This window comes from Argentina silus (genome assembly GCF_951799395.1).
Source record: "Argentina silus genome assembly, chromosome: 5".
NCBI lineage: Eukaryota > Metazoa > Chordata > Actinopteri > Argentiniformes > Argentinidae > Argentina > Argentina silus.
In genome coordinates this window covers 16,187,902-16,207,594 of record NC_139659.1, presented here as the reverse complement: position 1 = coordinate 16,207,594, position 19,693 = coordinate 16,187,902, and positions in this window count along the sequence as shown.

Here is a 19,693-nt window from a genome sequence, read left to right as displayed (position 1 = left end):
CACACACACACACACACACACACACACACACACACACTTTGAAGAAAAAAGAAAAGGCACAAGTGGGGTTTAGAATGCAAATGTATTTCTGTAATCTAATTGATTCAATTTGCAAGTGAGAAACCCTTCCCCTTGGAAATGGAAGAGAAATAATTACTACTCCCTCTTATTCTTTCCTTTGTTGTGTAAATCTCTCCTTTCTAAAATCCATATTTTTTAAACTACACCACAGGGATATCGCCCTCCCTCAAGGAAGCCTTTCTTTTCCATACACTTGAGCCTTCTATACAGAGTAGCCTGACTGGACCAGAGGAATATTCACAATGCTATGCTCTCTCTAGGGACAGAGAGAAGTTATTGTTTCATCAGATATAATAGTGTGACCTGTCAGTTCTACAGTGAGTAATAGGATACAGGGCCATAAAGCTTTAACCTAAGATGGTGTTTATGAGTCAGTTAAGTTTTAAGTGAGTAAATGCACTGTAACTCATCATTTGTATCAATTAGCTCTGTGGTCTCCATTCATTAATGATATATGACATTCCTCAGACACGGATCTGATTGACCGGAATCTGATTGACCGGAATGCTGAAAATGACAGCTGAGGTCAAGCCATTGAGTGCTGACTGGGTCCCAATGGGAATTGATATTCATGTCATTTGAGCCAAGTCTATGGAAAGGCTGAGGGTGTCGTAATTGATCAGAGCTGGGAGATCAGAGGCACTGCATTATAAAGAGTGACTCTGAAGACACACTTTCCCCACTGCTCTAAATACTTTGGCAAGCTGTCAATTCCGTGATTAATCAAATCAAACCACAACCACAGCTCCAATTCGGTGATTGCAGCCACTTTGTGAGGGATTTGATTAATCAATACTGTCTCAGATTTGCGATCTGTTAGGGAGCACTTGATATGTATCTGCCTGGATCCAATAGTGGTACAATGGAATTAAATTGGTCCAAGGTGGTAATTTTCAATGGTGAGTGGATGGTTAGTGTAATGTGGGAGGAGGTTTGCATTGACACAGAGTGGGAGTTAATGGAGCCTAGAGAGGAGACAGTGATCAGTGAGGGCAGGAAGGAGACAGTGGAGAGAAGAGGAACAGCCATTAGAGGTGAACTGTGCGGGAATGCATGGTACTCCACACCCACACCACTCTGCTACAGGATAAACAAGCAACCAGAGAGAGAGAGTGAGAGAGAGAGAGAGAGAGAGGGGGGGGGGGGAGAGAGAGAGAGAGATCATAGCATGCATAGCAGAATATTTCATTTGAAAGTGAAAAAAATGGGGAAAGAAAATGCATTAAGAATTCAAATCAAACACAAAGTAAAGTGAATACCATCAGCCCCGAAGCATCTGCTTCCTTCTGAAACAAAATCAAAGCAGGCCTCCCCAAACTCTGAGAGTTGCTCAGATAATATAATTTGACTATGCAGCTACCGTAGCTACCATAGTTTGTTTTTCATTCAGTGTCAAAGAGGTGACTTGACTGGCAGCAATAAAGACAGTCATTTCTTATCTTTTAGTTAACACTAAAGCAGTCCACATACGGTTGCCCCATCAGTACAATGACACTCAGCTCCTACAGTTTTGGAGATGACAGTTACTTTAGATCGCACGGAAGATGACATAACTGTCGTGGCCAACAACTGCTGACAACGTCTTACTTCTACAACACAAGTGTCATGTTAGTTTCTATCGTACAGTATGTTGTTATCATCCACCAAAAACAGCTCAGTATTATGCTACCTTCCCATGACAACTTCCTAAAAACAACATAGGTGCAATATTCTCTTCTGAGCATGGATACTTGGCAGTGGTGATCACATGACATGAGCGGTTTCTTTTCACTCTACCTGCTGCACACAAGGGATCACTCTGACCACAGACAGTGTATTAGGAGTGAAACCCCATAGCCTTATCAATATTTAATCCTGTCACATATTATGAACCTACTGTAACTGTAAGAACCTGGTTCCCTGTTGTTACTTCTCTGAAAAACGTAACGGCTTTAATAAACTACAGTATATATACAGAAAAAAGGTTCTGGACGGCAAATTTTTTTATTTAAACTACCACAAATGTCCTTCTTGTTATAACTACTTAACCAAGGATATTCAGTTTAATATAGATCAATGTGTTTTTCAGGACCAAGGAGAGCACAACATGTTGGCTCTGCTGGTCAAAGTACTGCAGGAACAGAGGACTGCAGTACTTTGACCACCTTCATTCTGAAAGGCCACAGTATCTACAGACCACACATTATATTTCCTTATTCCAAACTCACCTCTATGCTGAATAAAGGCCATATACAGTAGGTGCAGCCCTCTGTCAAATTAACAATACTGCAGCACAGAAATTACTTTTTCAGACACTTTTAAACCACTCCATGGTAGAAGCATTTCATGTCTCTAAAGTGATGCAATAGCTTGTCACATAGCAACCGTTCAATTAGGAACCAAAAGATACAACAACCGTTTCAGAATTGTTCTTGAATAGATACTTGGGGGGAAAACAGACCTGAAATAGTGTTATTCAAGAGTGTGTGATTATGCCACATTCAACTCACCTGTGAGTTATAGATATGCCACTGGGAGCTCACTGGGAAGCACAAATATAAGTATGTGGTGATAATTCTAATATTTTCATGTAATATTAAGTTACATGTTTTATCTCAGCCCCATTGAATGAACACGTAAACAAATGTATTGTTTGTATTTATTTAAAAATTATTTATTCTGTTTTATGTCATTCTGACTCTCTAAAACCACTCTCATTGAAGGTCAAGGGGTGTATTTGGTCATGCCTTTAAATTCATGTTTATTTCAGCTCTTTGCCAGTTCATTGTCAAGCGATATAATTTACAGTTGAGTCACGCAAGGAATCCAGCTGTTCACGTCTATTAAGGCTTGACTCTGAAAATGATTTCTCAGACAGTGAATTTAAATGTCTGCTGCAGGGCTCCAGGATGTTAAAATTCTGAAAATCAAGAGGAAAGAGAGGAGCACAATAAAACATTTATTTATATGTTGCCTTTTGTGCAAAATTGCAATACAAGGTGGTTAACAATACAATGAAAATACAACAATACAATGAAAATATAACAGTACAGTGAAAATACAACAATACAGTGAAAATAAACAGAAATATGATAGGATAGGAAATACGAGACATGGTAGAATAGAGAGACCAGTGCAGCACAATAGAAGAGGCTAGATTAAAATAAGATGGATTAAGAGAATGCTAAGATAAAAAGGTATGTCTTAAGATTTCTTTTAAAGGTGTTTACAGATTGTGACGCCCTCAGCTCCTCTGGCAGGCTATTCCAGAGGCGAGGACCATAGACATTAAATGCCGCCTCCCCGTAGTTCTTTGTCCTCACCCAGGGAACAACTAAAAGGCCAGTGCCAGAGGACCTGAGTGATCTTGAGGGAGCATATATTAAAATCATGTCTGAAAGTATTCAAGTGCTAGTCCATTGACTGATTTGAACACCAATAAAAGGATCTTATAATCTATCCTAAAACTGACAGGCAACCAATGAAGGGACTTTAGGACAGGTGAGATGTGTGCTCTCCTTCTGGTCTTGATTAGTACACGTGCTGCTGCATTCTGAATGATCTGTAGCTTATTTATAGCTTTCCGAGGTATACCAGAAAGGAAAGCATTGCAGTAATCAAGCCTGCTAGTGATAAATGCATGCATAAGTCTCTCAGTATCTGCCTGGGAGAGAAACGGTTGCATTTTAGCAATATTTCTATTATTTCTGATAAAAGGCGGTTTTGGTGAGATTACTGATGTGAGATTCAAAATTCAAATCAAGGTCTAGAAGCACGCCAAGATTTCTTGCTAGGGGTTTGGCGTTTTGTGGTAGGGATTTTAAGTGCACAGTATCTCTATCTGCATCTTTGCTCCGATAATTAAAACCTCTTATGTTTGGTCAATTGCAAGAAATGATATGACATCCACAAGTTGATATGATCAATGCATTGACCCAGTTTATCAATAGGGCTGATGTCATTGGGTGATAAAGAGATGTACAGTTGTGTATCATCGGCATAGCTATGAAAATTAATCCTGTGTTCTCTGATGATATTTCCCAGTGGCAGCATATAGAGACTGAACATCACAGGTCCCAGAATGGAGCCTTGAGGAACCCCACATGTTACCCCACAAAATAGTCTCTGCCGGACAGATAAGTCCTAAACCAATCTAAAACTGAGCCAGAGAGGCCAACGCACTTCTGTAGTCTGTTAATAAGGATGTCATGATCGACTGTATCAAAAGCAGCGCTTAAGTCTAAAAGTACTAATATTGAGAGTTTCTTGTCATCCATGTTCATTCTCAGATCATTTACAACGTTAACTAACGCTGTCTCAGTGCTGTGTTGAGGATGAAAGCCACGTTGAAACTTCTCAAATATACAGCTGAAATTTAGGTAATCATTTAGCTGTTTGAATACTAATTTCTCAAGAATTTTACTTAAAAAAGAAAGGTTTGAAATTGGCCTGAAATTGTTTAGCACTGAAGGATCCAGGTTACTTTTCTTTAGGAGAGGTTTTACAATAGCAGTTTTCAGTGCCAGAGGGAAAATACCAGTCAGCAAGGAGTGATTTACAATCACTAGTAATTCATCCTCAAGACAATTAAACACAGTCTTAAAAAAAGTGTTGGAGATAGGGTCAAGTGAGCAGGTGGAGGGTTTTAATTGCATTACTTCGTTCCTGAGCATTTCTTTATCAACAGCAGCAAAATCATTCATAGCAGTCTTAAGCAGAGGGAAAGTGTCCAAAGAGAGGGGCTCACGCACATTCAGTATAACATGGTTTAGATCCAACCTGATTTTTGTTATCATGTCTCTGTAAACTCATCACATTTTGATGTTGAGGTGATGAAAGAGTGACTTTTTGGAGCTGGATCTATGAGGCTGTCAATTGTTGAGAAAAGCATTCTGGAATTATTATGATTTTTTAGTTGAAATCAGCTTTGAGAAATGAGCTTGTCTTGCATTTCTAATTGCTTTATTAAAGATAGTGAGGTGTTCTTTAAAAATGTCATAATGGACATGCAGCTTAGTTTTTCTCCATTGACGCTCAGCTTTTCTACATTTTTTCTTTAAGTTAATAATATCCCCAGTTCTCCATGGTGGTTTCTGTTTAGATTTAATCTTCATAAGTGTGTCTGGTGCTATAGTGTCAATGGTAGTCCCTCATCTTATTATTGAAATGGTTGACTAAATCATCACAAGAGGAAGGAAGGATCTGTGGGGGCATGTTATTAGTATGATTTATGACATTTTCAGCAACTTCAGACGTAAGGATAACGTTTCCTAACAACCTGTTCAGTAACAAAGCTAGATAATGATAAGAATGCAGAGAAAAAAATACAGTAGTGGTCTGAGATTGCCAAGTGAATTACAGAGGATACATCAATCCTTAGACCATGAGTGATAATTAGATCCAATGTATGACTGCGGTTGTGAGTTGGTCCATTAACATGTTGAATAAAATCCATAGAGCTCAACAAATTTAGGAACTCAGCGGCTTTAGAGTCGGCTGCATTATCCACATGCAGATTAAAGTCACCTATGACCATAATGTTGTCATAATTGGAACTGACAATAGACAACATTTCGGTGAAATAATCTAAAAAGATAGGACACTGTTTGGGGGGTCAATATATTGTTATAACAAGCATAGGGGGTTGGGATTTTAACAGTATAGCATGATGTTCAAAGGAGCAAAAATCAGCAATAGGGATATTTCTACAGTTTAGGGTGTCAGCAAATATAGAGGCAGTCCTACCGCCTTTTTTACCATGCCTTACCATGTAGAATGCTCAAAACTATAGCATGGAGGTTCTTATTGAGAGGTCCCGCTATTTAACCAGGTTTCTGTTAAAAACATGCAATAAATGTTATGTTCAGATATGAGTTTGTTAATAACAAACGTCTTATTGCTTATAAAATATGCTATTTAGCTGACGCTTTTATCCAAAGCGACTTACATTGCAGTGAGTGCATACATTTCAGTATATATGGTCCCAGCGGGAATTAAACCCACAACCTTAGTGTTGTTAGCGCCATGCTCTATCAACTGAGCCACAGAGGACCATGCTTAGTGATCGAACATTAACAAGTGCCGTATTCATTTTCCCCCATCCAGTCTTTCTTAGTGCAGGACGTGTAACATTTAATGGGATGGAGATCAGGTTACTTGCAGTTACACCACGAGTAGTACAGTTTAACTGACGTTTAGTGGATCTCACATGTAGCCAGTTGCGACTGTTAACTGGGATGAAATTAGACTGAAAACAGACTGACTGGCAGAGTTTAGGGAGTATTTGTTTAGTAGTCATCCCTTGTAGTGACCATGACAGACTGTACCATACAAGGTAACTGATTTAATTGAATTTCTTCTATTGGCATGGGTGGTGTGATTACCTTGTGGGGGTAGACGGTGATTAGGTGGTCTGGGAGTGCACAGCTCGTCATGGTCTTCCCTTGTCCAGACGAGCTTCGGCATTTCCCGTCAGCTCTGGGCATGTAGAATGGAAATGACAAAGGCCTCCATAGTAGAGACAACAACCTTCACAACCTTCTCAACCTTGGAGATCTTGATTGCCATAGTTATCAGAGACTCGAGGTCCTCTCCGTGGGGGAGCGAGGGTCCACCGACTGTGGTGTAGGCGATCTTTGCCCGGTCGGTGTGGAACGAGAAGGGTTGCAGCTCGAACGCCAGGGAAGGGAATGGGTGAGGAACCCATTGCACTTTCCCGGGCGGCCGTCATACCACTCGGGGGCTGGGATCTTGGGTTAACAGGTCTTGCATTTTGCTGTAAAACAATAGTGAACAGGGATAATACATTTAACAGCAAGTCATGAGACAAACACCAAACAAGTTTCCCAATGTGCTGACAGCTGAGGGCCAAGTGGAGGTGAGTGATGCACAAACAAAATCAAATCTAAGTTGATTTCCTACCTCTTATTGGGCCATCATTGAGCCTTTACATGTCTCTCACTCTCACACGCAAGACAATGAGATGGGTAAAGTTACAAAAACAAAATCTCCACTCATTTGAAAATCTATGCTAATCATCATACACAAACCCCACTGCTCTCTCACTGTCACAATTACTTCATATGCCCTCAAGTAGCTCCGTCCCCTCAACACATAAACCATGTCTCACACCACTCATTGCATCTTGATATTGTTTAGTGGGTTGTGAGACTCACCCCAGTGAATTCATAGCATTAGTATGCACCACACATTTCCTCAGAGCAGATACAAATACATGACAGTGTGCATAGGTTCAAAGTGATTTTGAGAGGCTGACAGATAGAACAACATGCTGTGAGCCGACCGACAATGTCACTTTTTTCATCAACTTGCTACAAAGGCATTCTGATGCAAGCTTTCAAACTTTGGTAAAGTTATCTCAAGTGTCTATAGTCTATTTCAAATTAAAAGGAGAGTGGATACTTTGTAAAGTCCTATGTACAGGTCCAATGTTAGAAAAGTTAAACTGCACTGCAGTACAGTCAAAACAATTGGAGCAGTACTGTAGGTTGGAGGTAAGGATAGAGTTAGGGCTGGAACTAGGGTTAGGGTTTGTGCTTGGGTTAAGGCTGGAGTTAGGGTTAGGTAATGGTAATCTCGGCCTTTGTTTACCCAATACAAAGATCAGAAAAAGCTCCATAGCCATATAGCGAGACAGCTATATGTAACCAATGGGATTCCAAAAGACCACGCCCTCACTTTGGGGAAAGCTGTAGTGTCCTGCCATTGACACCCAGCAAAAATATTTATCCACACATTCTCTTAAACCTGACACTAATGTTGTTGTCATGATCCTGCTAATGTTGTTTTGGATGTTGCTAGGAACATCTTTGAATGAAATCATTGTACACCATCGGCAAACTTGCTGCCACGGATACAGAAAATATGAACTAACATGCTAACAGCCATTGCAATAGACTGCTAGCATTGCTAGCCAGCTAGCATCCACTGGTCGATGTTGAAGTAACTTTTAAGTGTGGTGCAGTTGATTGGTGAAGATCACATGCAAATATACAGTTTCAAGCACAACATTCATATGAGAATGAAAACCCTGTTACAATACAAAAAAGTGTTTTAGAAACATGTGTCACTAATGCTAATGCTTCAGGCTACTTTGAACAGGTTGCCATGGTAGTACCCCAATGTTTTCCCCAAAGTTGACTCAAGTTCCAGGATTTTTGTCAAAGTACCCGAAACAAAGCGTCAAGCCATCTCACCCTGTTTTCCCCACAGCACCCCACCCCAGTGCTTGCATGCCACACATTTCTGATTCAGAGCTACGCTTTGCAGTCGTGTGATTCGTGAAGATCAAATTATGACAAATACTTTACCCACCATGTATGGACTTAAACCATCTGATATGGAAAGAAAACTGACTTGGATTTAATTGAGTAAGTATTGTGAAATGGCTAATGTATGAATTTCATGCTATTAGCATTAACGGATTGAATGTCAAACATGCATGAATCTGGATTCACATCAGCAGCCAGTACTCCAGTCCTGATGAGGCCCATGATACCAACTGTCTCATTCAATGATGCAGGTTGTTCCTTAATGTCATGGTGAAAATCGGTCTTGGCAGCGAAGAACATGGTTGGCTAGGTAGCGTCTGCACTGTAGTCCCTGCCAAGGCCGAGATAGAAATCCAGATGAAAGATACAATTTGCCAGGAGAAAAACAACCTACGTCAGTGGTTAAAGAATGTAAGAAAACAAATAGGTGGAGATTACAGGGGAGGCTGGTGGAGGTATAAATCAGAGGACGTTTCATTGTAATTCATGGCATGGAATTAGGAATGGAATTAGGAATGGAATCAAACACGTGCCCTTTTCATGCATTACAATGAGCTCATCCTCTGATTTCTACCTGCACCAGCCTCAGTCCTTGGTTTGCATGTGTCATGGCTGTCAACAAAGCAGGCTCCAGCCAAACAGGATCGTTCAATTGGGGAAATCATTTCACTGGGACCTGCTGAGAGAGCAGTGTGGGGCTGTGAGGGAACATGGGACCAGAAGGCATCAACATCCTTTCGGGAACAGAGAGGACATTAAGAGCAATTGATTCAAGTTACTCATTCTCATTTGAAATGTTCTTAATGCTATTTTTACCCTTCAAAAGAAATCATTGTGACTATCCTTCATTTCCTGGAAACTTGGATGCTGTAAGAGGCTATGACAGTGAGAGATTGTAACATCTCGTTCGGTTTCTTAGTTTATGTTTGTCTTTGTTTCATGGGATTAATTGTTTGTTTCCTGTTTATTTTGTGTTCCTCACCTTGCCTCTCGTTTCAGACACTTCACCACCTGCCCTTGTGTGTTTCCCGCCTGTGTGATTGTCGACCCTGCCCTGATTAGCTTCACCTGTTCCTCATCATCCTTCCCTGTGTATTTAGTTTGTGTGTTCCCCTGTCTCTGTGCCAGTTCGTCTTTGTACCTTGTGTCAAGTGTTTCAGCGATTTTTCCTAGTGATAAGTATTCCTTTTTTTTTTTTTTTTTAAATCTCCGAGTGTGTTTTTGACTTTGCCTTTTTGCCTACCCCTTTTTGGATTATCTGCCTGCCTTTTTGAACTGCCTGCCTGTGTACCAAACCCTGCTTTGCCTACTTCCTTCTTGGATTATTCTGCCTTCCCATTAACTGCCTACCTGTATACCGAAGCTTTCTGAAAGTAAAGACTATTCTATTGGATTTATGTTTTTGTCTCCGAATCATGCGTTTGAGTCCTTTGCCTGAGTACTCCAGTCATTACAAGGTTGTCTTCTTTATTATTTGTCACTTAGTTAGCAGACACAATAACTATCCAGCTAGGAAAACAAGCCAAGACCGTATTCTCATTTTTAAATCAATAATTGGTTGTGCCGAAATATAACATTTCCCTTAATTCTGCCCTTAACTCAATACAAGTTGATATGCTAAGTGAATGTGTCTCAAGCAAAGCCATTTCCACTGTTGAAAGATCAATGCCTTATGAAAAATAGATCATAACTTGCATTTAATCACCTTGATGGTTCTAAAAATAATTTCTTTCATGTCCAGAAGGCCTCATATGACATTTATGTTCAAAGAGAAAATTCTGAGATCCAGTTCCATCATAACATTACACTGTAACAATCAAACACTAGAGGATAATTAGTCTTCAAACATATGCACCCAACCACGCACGCACGCACGCACGCACGCACGCACGCACACATGCGCGCATACACAGAGGAACCAAGCTTTGAACCGGTGTGTTTGGTCTCCCTCTCTTCCCCTTCCCTCCTCCTCCTCCTCCTCCTCCAGTCTTCTTCAGCTGGCAGAGGCATGCTCTGGATCAGTGCCCAGACCAGATGGCTGTGGAGAGGTAGAGATCTGGGAGAATCCCCCCTCTCATCCCACAGCTCTGGTGCTGCGCTGTCAGGTCCTCTCAGGCCTCTCTCGCTCCTCTGATGCCTGCCATGCTACCCCCTTCACCAGCCTGTACTCTGGAGGAATGTATCATTTAGATCCAGAGAAGGGACACCATTCTCTGACACTACACTTTACTAACTCACTAGTGCCACACAACCTGATCTTATCTGTGTCTGCTTAAAGATACCACTCAGTACATCACTTTTGTCACTAATTCTTTACTAATCATTTTGGCTTGAAGGTTGACTGTATGGTTCATGATTTAATGTTAATTGATTTCTTATCTCATTAGACCACACAGTCCTCGATTTAAGGCTAACGTTAAAAAGAAATCATCAGGCAATTTCTTGACAATATTCAAGTCTATTTATGAGACCCACCTATCTCAAGAGCCCCCCATAGGTCAAAAGTTCACTTTATTTTTTTGTAATCACTTTACTGTACTGTAAGTATAGGTACATTAATGGATAGTTCTAGTAGTTATAGACAGTTAGGTGGAAACAAACACATTAAGGATAGACTTCTTGCATTCTTATTCTGAAGTGCTATGCCATTTTCTAGTTGCTTATTCTTTCCAAGATAGTGAAATGGTGTTGTCTCTTACACAATGGTAATCTGACACATTCAGCATGGGTCACGGAGCAGGAGGTCTGGGAGGGCTCACATATTACTCTGTAACCATTTCATAAATTCAGCATGAGTAGAAATATTTATCTCCTAAAATTTGGGGCCAAGCGAACAGAAATTCAATAACCTGAGTTCTCCATCACAAAATTGAATTGGCCTCTAGTACCCTGAAGGGCTTTTTCTCCCACTCTCACACACCTGAAAATTGAACCCTTCAATGATGCCTGAAATGTCCCTTTACCCCTTGAGGAGGTGATTCGTTTACAGTCTGTTAAAAGGCAATACCTCTGCTGCTAAGATGACCGACGACTTATACAGTGGATGTTATGGTGTCCATTTTGAGAATGATTTGAACAATTGTCTCTTCTTCATTAACTCTATCTAAAAGATCCAGCCACCACCACTACACTTTTAACTCTGAAATTGAATACATCCATCTACACTTATCTCTGAAATGTAATTGATACAATCATTAACATAGAGTAGATCACCCACTGTTTTCTTGCAATGACCAACAATGCTACAGTATGTTGGAATGACTGCTCTTATTTTCATGATTATTCAAAGCAATGGGCAAGGAGGTTGCAAGACCACGTATACTAAGAGTTATTCTGGAATCAGGGGTAGATGTTAAAGAAGACTATACTGGTTTGGCAAATATAACTAGGTAATGTAATATTGATGAAATAATATGTGTACATGCAGCTACCTACAACTTAGCCTGGTTCTCTTTATGACAGCCATTTTGCATTTTCCCTCATTTTAAACACAGATACATTCAATGTAGGCATGTACTCGTGAGAGTTATTTCTGGATGTTAAAATAACATTGAACCATTAATCTATCCATTTATGAGGCTATAATGACAGAAAATATGATGTGGAGCTGGGGACTGAGATAAAGAGATAAAACACTGAATGAGAGTAGCATAATAAAGCTCTGAAATGTGTTTGACAATGTGCTCAGCAGCTAACTAATGTTATCTTTGGGGCACTTACACATTGGATGATTTCAATTTGAGGAGCAAACAAATTTGAGAACATCTAACTGACAACAGGCAGTTTTTTTTTCTAATTAAATTATTTTTATATTCAAAGGAATGTTGGCCTACCAGGTATCTGGAGCTACATTTCTGCTCTTATGTGATCCTGACTGACTGGTTTAGTGATCTATTCAGCCTTAATCTTAATTCGCTGTATCTGTTTCATATTGATACTTTAAATAATTATGTATGGTGGATATGGTATGTCTCTCATAGTATCAACACAAACTCAGCATTTCACACCTGAATAATCATGTCACACAAATCTTGAGATACAGCAGGTTCTTTACAAACAACAATTTCCATCAGAACATTATTTTTAGCCTCACAAAATACAGGTACAAAACACACAACAACAAAAAAACGACCACAGTTCTGCAGTAAGGAACAATCTGGGCTTTAACTAAGTCGCCCGGTGGCCATCTTGGTTCATTATGTACTGATGCTGATATTCTTCCACACTGGGAGCATCTGCTTCATGTCCAGCTGCTATCTGAGAACCTTTAATGAGTCCCTTGGGTGCTGGCATTTCTGTGGGCGTGCACTGTACTGTAGCTCGCACGCACAGCCCTCTTCCCCAGGGAGGAACTGGTAACACTAGCAGAGCGTGACTGTCTACTGGAACATCACCACTCTCATCCCTACCTGTCAAAAGAGCACAGAGAACGCACCCGGGAATCGCTCAGGTAGCATTGGGCCACAAAACGATAAAGATGCCAATCAAGCCCACATGCAGAATGGCTCCACGCTCCAATGCATCAGGGACAAAGAATCGTTAGATGGCATTTATCGCTGTCGGGCATGATTTGATCGCTTCCTTTTGATTACACTCACTCGTGCCTCTAGCAAGTCACGCAAACAGCCGCCCACAATGAGGCACACACATAGTGACCCGCATACACACACACACACACACACACACGCACGCACGCACGCACGCATGCATGCACGCACAAAACCCATAATGAACAAATCGGGAGACAAAGTAAGCCATAAACAACTAAATAGAGGTTCCTCTGAGCAGTGTTTATATTTTAATGCGTTAATCCAGTTCTTCTGTCTTTAGTATATGGTTGAGATGGCTCCTCTCTGTATACTGTGAGTTAACCATGGTGAACTGGCTCTTCTGTCTGTCAGTGTACTTTAGTATGTTGGTGAACTACAGTAGTTCCCTTCTCATATGCTATGAGTGTACAACGCTGGTGAGCTAGTTTCCTTGAGTGTGTTATATTGGTGAACTAGTTCCCTTCTCTGTGCTGTGAGTGTGTTATGTTGGTGAATTTCTCTGTGCTGTGAGTGTGCTATGTTCGGGGAGGTTGTCCCTGCAGGGCCGGAACCTCTAGTGTCAGCAGGCAGGCATGTGTTCGCTGGGCCCATCTGTTATTTACACAGCCTGTGGAGAGTTGTGACGCCGTCAGTCTCCCGTGGCCACACTTGCGCCAGTCACTACCGTAGTACACTCAATGCCTCAGCAACAAATTAAAAATAAACCCCACGTACACACCACCTTAATTTGTGTTGCCATGCCACGGACACAGCCTCTGTCCTTGTGTGTCCTGAGCTTGTGGACAACAGAGGGGAGTTACAAGTGTTTGTTCAAAGTTAAAGCACCAAATAAATTATAACATCAATACGACAACTGCCTCTCATTACTGCTCCTAACAATTCAGCAGCTGCAACTACTGATAGTTACATCTCACAGTGGATGTCATGTTCAAATAAAATCTAATAAAATCTAATTGTATTCATGTACATCGCATACAGCTGAATGGCTGGTATCTTGCAGCCCCTGATGTACTGGGCTGTTTTCACCACCCCCTGAAGAGCCTTACGGTCGAGGGCGGTGCAGCTTCTGTACAAGGCAGTGATACAGCCGGTCAGGATACTCTCTGTGGTGCATCTGTAGAAGTTTGTAAGGACCTGGGGGTCCATACCATATTTCATCAGCCGCCGAAGGAAAAACAGGGGTTGGTCACAGAGTGGGAGTGGTGTGACCATGTTAAGTCCTCGGTGATTGACACAAAGGAACTTGCAGCTGTTGACTCTCTCTACTGCAGCCCCTCTGATGTGGATGGGGGCGTTACCCGCCCCCCATCTCCATTAGACACAAGAGATATCTGTTATTGTTTACTGTGACTTTTCTTGTTTAGAAAGCTATTTGTGGTACAGAGTGATTAATCACATCAACAACACATACTGTACATGAAAGTCCCTGTTTCAATGTTCATTGGACATACTGTAATTGTGTTTTGTATCCTGTTCTACTTCTACTTTATTTCCATGATTTTTCATAGAGCTTTCTGAAGAATTATTGTAAACAACAGGTTAAATTGACAAGCTTCATTGTGCAAGGGTTTAATGATGATATCTGAAAAGAAAGGATCAATTTAAAAGGCGGCTTCATAGTGTTTTATAGTACTGTATGTAGAAATATTATGGACATATCAAGGGCTACAAACAAGCATGTAGAAATACCATATCCAATTACTGTATATAACTCCTTAGTAACTATATAACTTAATAATAACTCCTAACTTCAAGACAATCACATTGGTTGAGACTCTTCCAATTGAATTCCATTCAAACATCACAGAAGGCTTAGAATACCCTTACCATATTGAAATTAGGTGCAGCAATGACCATCCTGCAGACATTCAATTATACAAACAAAAGGATCTTTACTTCAACAAGTGCAGACAAAACAGGATACAAACACAGACTCAAGCTCGAAAACAACAGGGGAGAACACAGTCTCCAAAAACAGTACTTGTATATTCCTATATTGGAAGCTTGTATAATAGCTTCCAATAAAAAACGGTGAACCAACGGTGAAGACTAAGCAGGGAGTGAAGGGAAGTGAGGGTACATAAAGCATCAGTGACAATTAAACACAGGTGCAGGTGATAAGTTCTTGATGAGGTGGCACAGTGGATGGCCGATGGCAGATACCTAGGGACCGCACTGGGGAGTGCGACCCCCATCCGTAACAGTGCCCCCCCCCGACAAACGGCACTTGCCGTTTCACTGTGGTGGAGGTGACTGAAGGCAGTGATGAGACCCGGGTCCAAGATGTTGTGCCGAGGCACCCAGGTCCTAACCCTCCCAGTCTACAAGAAACTGGAGCCCCCGACTGACCCGGTGGCAGGCCAGGATCCGGCGGATGGTGTAGGTTAGTTGACCCCCGACGAGGTGCGGCGGGGGAAGGGGTGTGTGTGTGGTTGGGGGGGCAAAGGGCTGGAAGGGACAGGCTTCAGGAGGGACAGGAGGGACTTGCATGGACGGGGGAAGCTGCAGGCGGTACACCATCGGGTTGACCTGGCGTATGATTTTGAAGGGGCCAACAAAGTGTGGGGACAGTTTCCAGGACTCCACTCAGAGGGGGAGATCCCATGTGGAGGTCTAGGCAATTTAAGATATCTAAAAGAAGTGTAGCAGCTGATATTGGGCTATATCCAGGTCTATAGACATTAGATTAGTGCACATTTAAAATAGAATTTAAAAACAATTCACAACCGCTGTACATCAGTTTGGCTAGTTTTTGACTGCTGCACAGCTGTGACACAATTTAAAATGCCCATGGGGTAAGTACAATTTCAGTCACAAGTTTTCTCTGTTGTTTCAATAATTTCTAAACACCTGAAATATTATCGTTCAGTAAGAACTGCTCACACAGCATAATATACATTTACACAGCTGTAGTTCTGAAGTTTAAATGTGTTTTCAATTGTTGGAATTCATCTGGTGTCTTCATTGACATACAGTATACTGTATTTAATGAGTGGTTACACAGGTTTTTTATCAGGTCTTAGGTACCTTTAGACAAGGTACCTTTAGACAATAGTTTCAATAGCAGTAAAGACCTGTCCCAGAACTTGTGCTCTCCAGACATCCAGCCTATTCATGGGAGAAAAATAGTCAGACCTTTTATGCGTTCAGACTACCAAAGGTCATCCACTGATGTGAAGTCCTGGACTATGACACTGCTGGAGATGAAAAGACAATGACCTCTGCCCTGTCCACAAATAACCCTTTCTTTCCAGCGGCCGATGGAATGAGTCACAACAAACACAAAAAAATCTTTACTTATACAAGATCTTTTTTCATTATTCTCAGACTTTTAGTCAAATGGACATCCCATCCATGTATGGGAAAAATACAGCAGTGCACCTGAATGGAATTCACTGTGCTGCAAAGCTAAAACTCTTTACAGGACACCTCGACTTCACATTGAGAAGGCTTCACACACAAATTAATTCACGTCGTCAACTTTACAACTCCTCTCCTGTCACTTGTCTGATGCCTTGCCTTTATCATCCTCTGTCACTTCAACGCTGAGAGGATGTTCATTTGTTCCAGAAGGACAACAGGCAATCTACAATACATGTAGTAAATGCAGCAGGAAATCAGACCTGATTCTATGGTGGTAGAAATTAATTATCCTGATGCACTCCGGGGGCCTTTGATAAGGATAATTCTCTGCCAGCTCAAAACAGAGGACGTTTGCCACAGATATCTATAACACCCCCAGCCTCGTCTACTGTGTTTATTTTGTTACCTTGTTTCTCTCCCTCTGCCGTAGTGTGCCTGTGAGTGCTGAGGGTGTGTGGTTAGTGAGTACACACTGCCCTGGGGGAACAGGTCTAGCTACCCTCCACTCTCTCCGCTGCGCCAGTGCGCTGAACCAGTGCCTGGTTCTTGTTATTCTCAGCGTATTCTCGCAGCGGTTCGCAGCAACACAGGTTCCCTCCCCCCCCACCCACACACACACACACACACACACACACACACACACACACACACACACACACACACACACACACACACACACACACACCTGTACACACAAGCATATTGGGCTAATATCCTATTAGAAAACCAGACAATGTGTGTAAAAACATCTGCAATATCTTTGTAATAATATCAAAGTAGAAGCAGCTACAAGCATGAAGTTTCAAGCATTAATCATCAGAGAGTTCAGTAATCCATCACAAATGCAGCAATCCATCTATGTCACTATATCAGTCTTTGTAAGCACTGAACCTTTAACACCTGCTAGATTGGCTCAAGACAAGTCAACATGGTAGCCTGTAAACGCCATATAAAAAAGCAACAGCATTGACTGAAACAATTCCTAAATAGGCCAACATTCATTCAGGCAAAGGAATTCTGGATGGCCTCACTAAACCAACAAGGCTTTTCCCTGCCATGTGTGCTTTGGCCAGCATGTGTGCTTTGGGCCTGTAGTTAACCAGAATGTGATTAATGAAGGTGTGCACAGAAGCGGATGAAGTGGTAAATGTCAGAGTGATTGAGGGTTGTGGTCATAAAGGTGAAAGCTGTAGTGGGGGAGACTTGGGTGGGAATCTATGAGTTCTTATATGCATCATTAATATGCAGGGGAAACATAGGAAGAATTACGATTTTCATAATTATCAAGGTGTGTGTGTGTTGTACAGTAGTGTAGCTATCCATGATCCCATCAATGTTCACATGCTTTGTGGAAAGGTCAAATAACTATAAACAGGTCCCAAGGTCCCGAGGTCCCAAGTGTAATCACTAACCAATAGTGTCAATGAACACCCTACACTGCCTGTTTTGTAAGAGCTAATGACTTGACTTTTAGCAGTATTTTCTTTTTGGATGAAATATAGGAATACATTTTCCTTGTTTTTTTCAGACTGATACTATCAAAATGCTACTTGCAGTTTTCACAAGTAATGTACAATGTTGACATTTGGGATACTGTAAAAGTACTGAAGGAATCTAGAATCCAGAGATCTAAGAGATTCTAAGTTTCATCTTAAAAGTTAAATGTTTTTTTCTGCACTTCAGAACATACAACAAAATCTGTTCTTCTGAGAAAACGAGATCACATAGCAACCTCTGCAGAATATTGCAGAATATTGTTGGGGGATTAAATTAAACGGCTCCCAAATGACAACAAGGACTCCAACTGAACAATAAATTGGGTCAAATATTTGCCTGGCAGGATTTTGTGGAAATCTATGAGACTATAGCACTGACAAGACAATATAAATATAACACCCTCCCTATGAAAGAGAAATCCCCTTTCATCTCATTTCTTTGGGCAGAGGCAAAATCTTTCTTTAATTGAATGATTTAGCTACCTCTATAAATGATGTATGTTGCAATAAAGAATGCTGTATGGTATGTGTAGCTCTTCTTTTATTCTATTTTCATGTACAATATTACTGTCTGTGGACATGAAACGAAAACTGAATGTACATTTCATTTAAATATTTTTGCAGTCATTTCCTTTTGATATCCTATACATCCTATTTATAAACATTGAATTCAAATGTTGAGAAACAGTTTAGCGAAGTTGGAGTGAATCATTGACCTTGACAATTACAATTGATGTTGATCCATGTAGGAAATTCAATTAGATGTCCATGATAACCTCTACTTATACTGTAGAGGGATTGTATCAGATACATCCTCTGCTAAGACCACCCTTGAATTCGCCTTGTATAATTAATAGAAAGTAAGTCTTAAAAGCAAATGCTAAATACTGGTGCTTTACTGTATATTCTGGTTGCATTTATTTGTAACATTAATTAGGAAAACATTGATCAGTGTCTCTCCCCCTCATTAAAAGGTTAAGGCTGGAAATCTCATTTGTTAATTGTAGCACTTACAGAGACTTATTTTTTCAGTTGTCAAGTTTCAGTGGTAAAGTTTCTTAAAACAACAACAATATGCATATTGTTTATTATAAATGGTAGAGGAACTTCTATAAAGCACTTTACTTTATTTCATTCAACATTTAGTTATCCAGGTTAGGCTCATTGAGATCAAATCTCTTTAATAAGAGACCTGGTAGCTTTTCCTTTCCCTGTGGATGATCAGCCATGAGGACTGACAATGGGACTGATTGGCTTTATCCCTGGAAGCAAGAACCATGTCACCAGTGTAGGGCGGTAGGGTTGTCGTCGCCAGACTTATCACAATCTCCCAAAGGATTCACACCAACCATCCATTTCATGTGTGCTCAGGGACCATGCACCAGGTCCTGCTCTAAGTGGCTATATGTTCCCTATCAAAGGCTAGAGGAGATTGGCATGAAAAAATTCATTTACAGCCATTCCTAGTGTGATGCAAAATAATCAGAGCATTCTTTTCAGGTTTGCATGTTAAAATATGGTAGATTGACAGTAGAGGAACATTATTATCCAATTGTTTTCCTGGTAATGTTTGACTGTAACAAAGTAATGCATTCGTCCAGCTGAATATACTGGTGTTGCTGTGTGCAAATGATTAATTTCTTTCTAAGCTGTATGCTACATATGGATAAACAACACATTTCCACAACTAGGTTAGCCTCTAATGTCTATTACATATTCAGGCCTTTGCCTTCCCCGAATCCCCGTACAGTTACACAGCTGAAATAGTGTGCGAACACAAACAAATAAATACATAAATAAAAACAGGAAGAGGAACATAATGTCACAGCATTTGAGTTAATTGCAATCGTCTCTCTTAGCTGATATTAATTATGGATCTGGCAGACAAAAAGAACAAAGAGGATCACAAGTCAATATTTAATCAGTAGCTCTG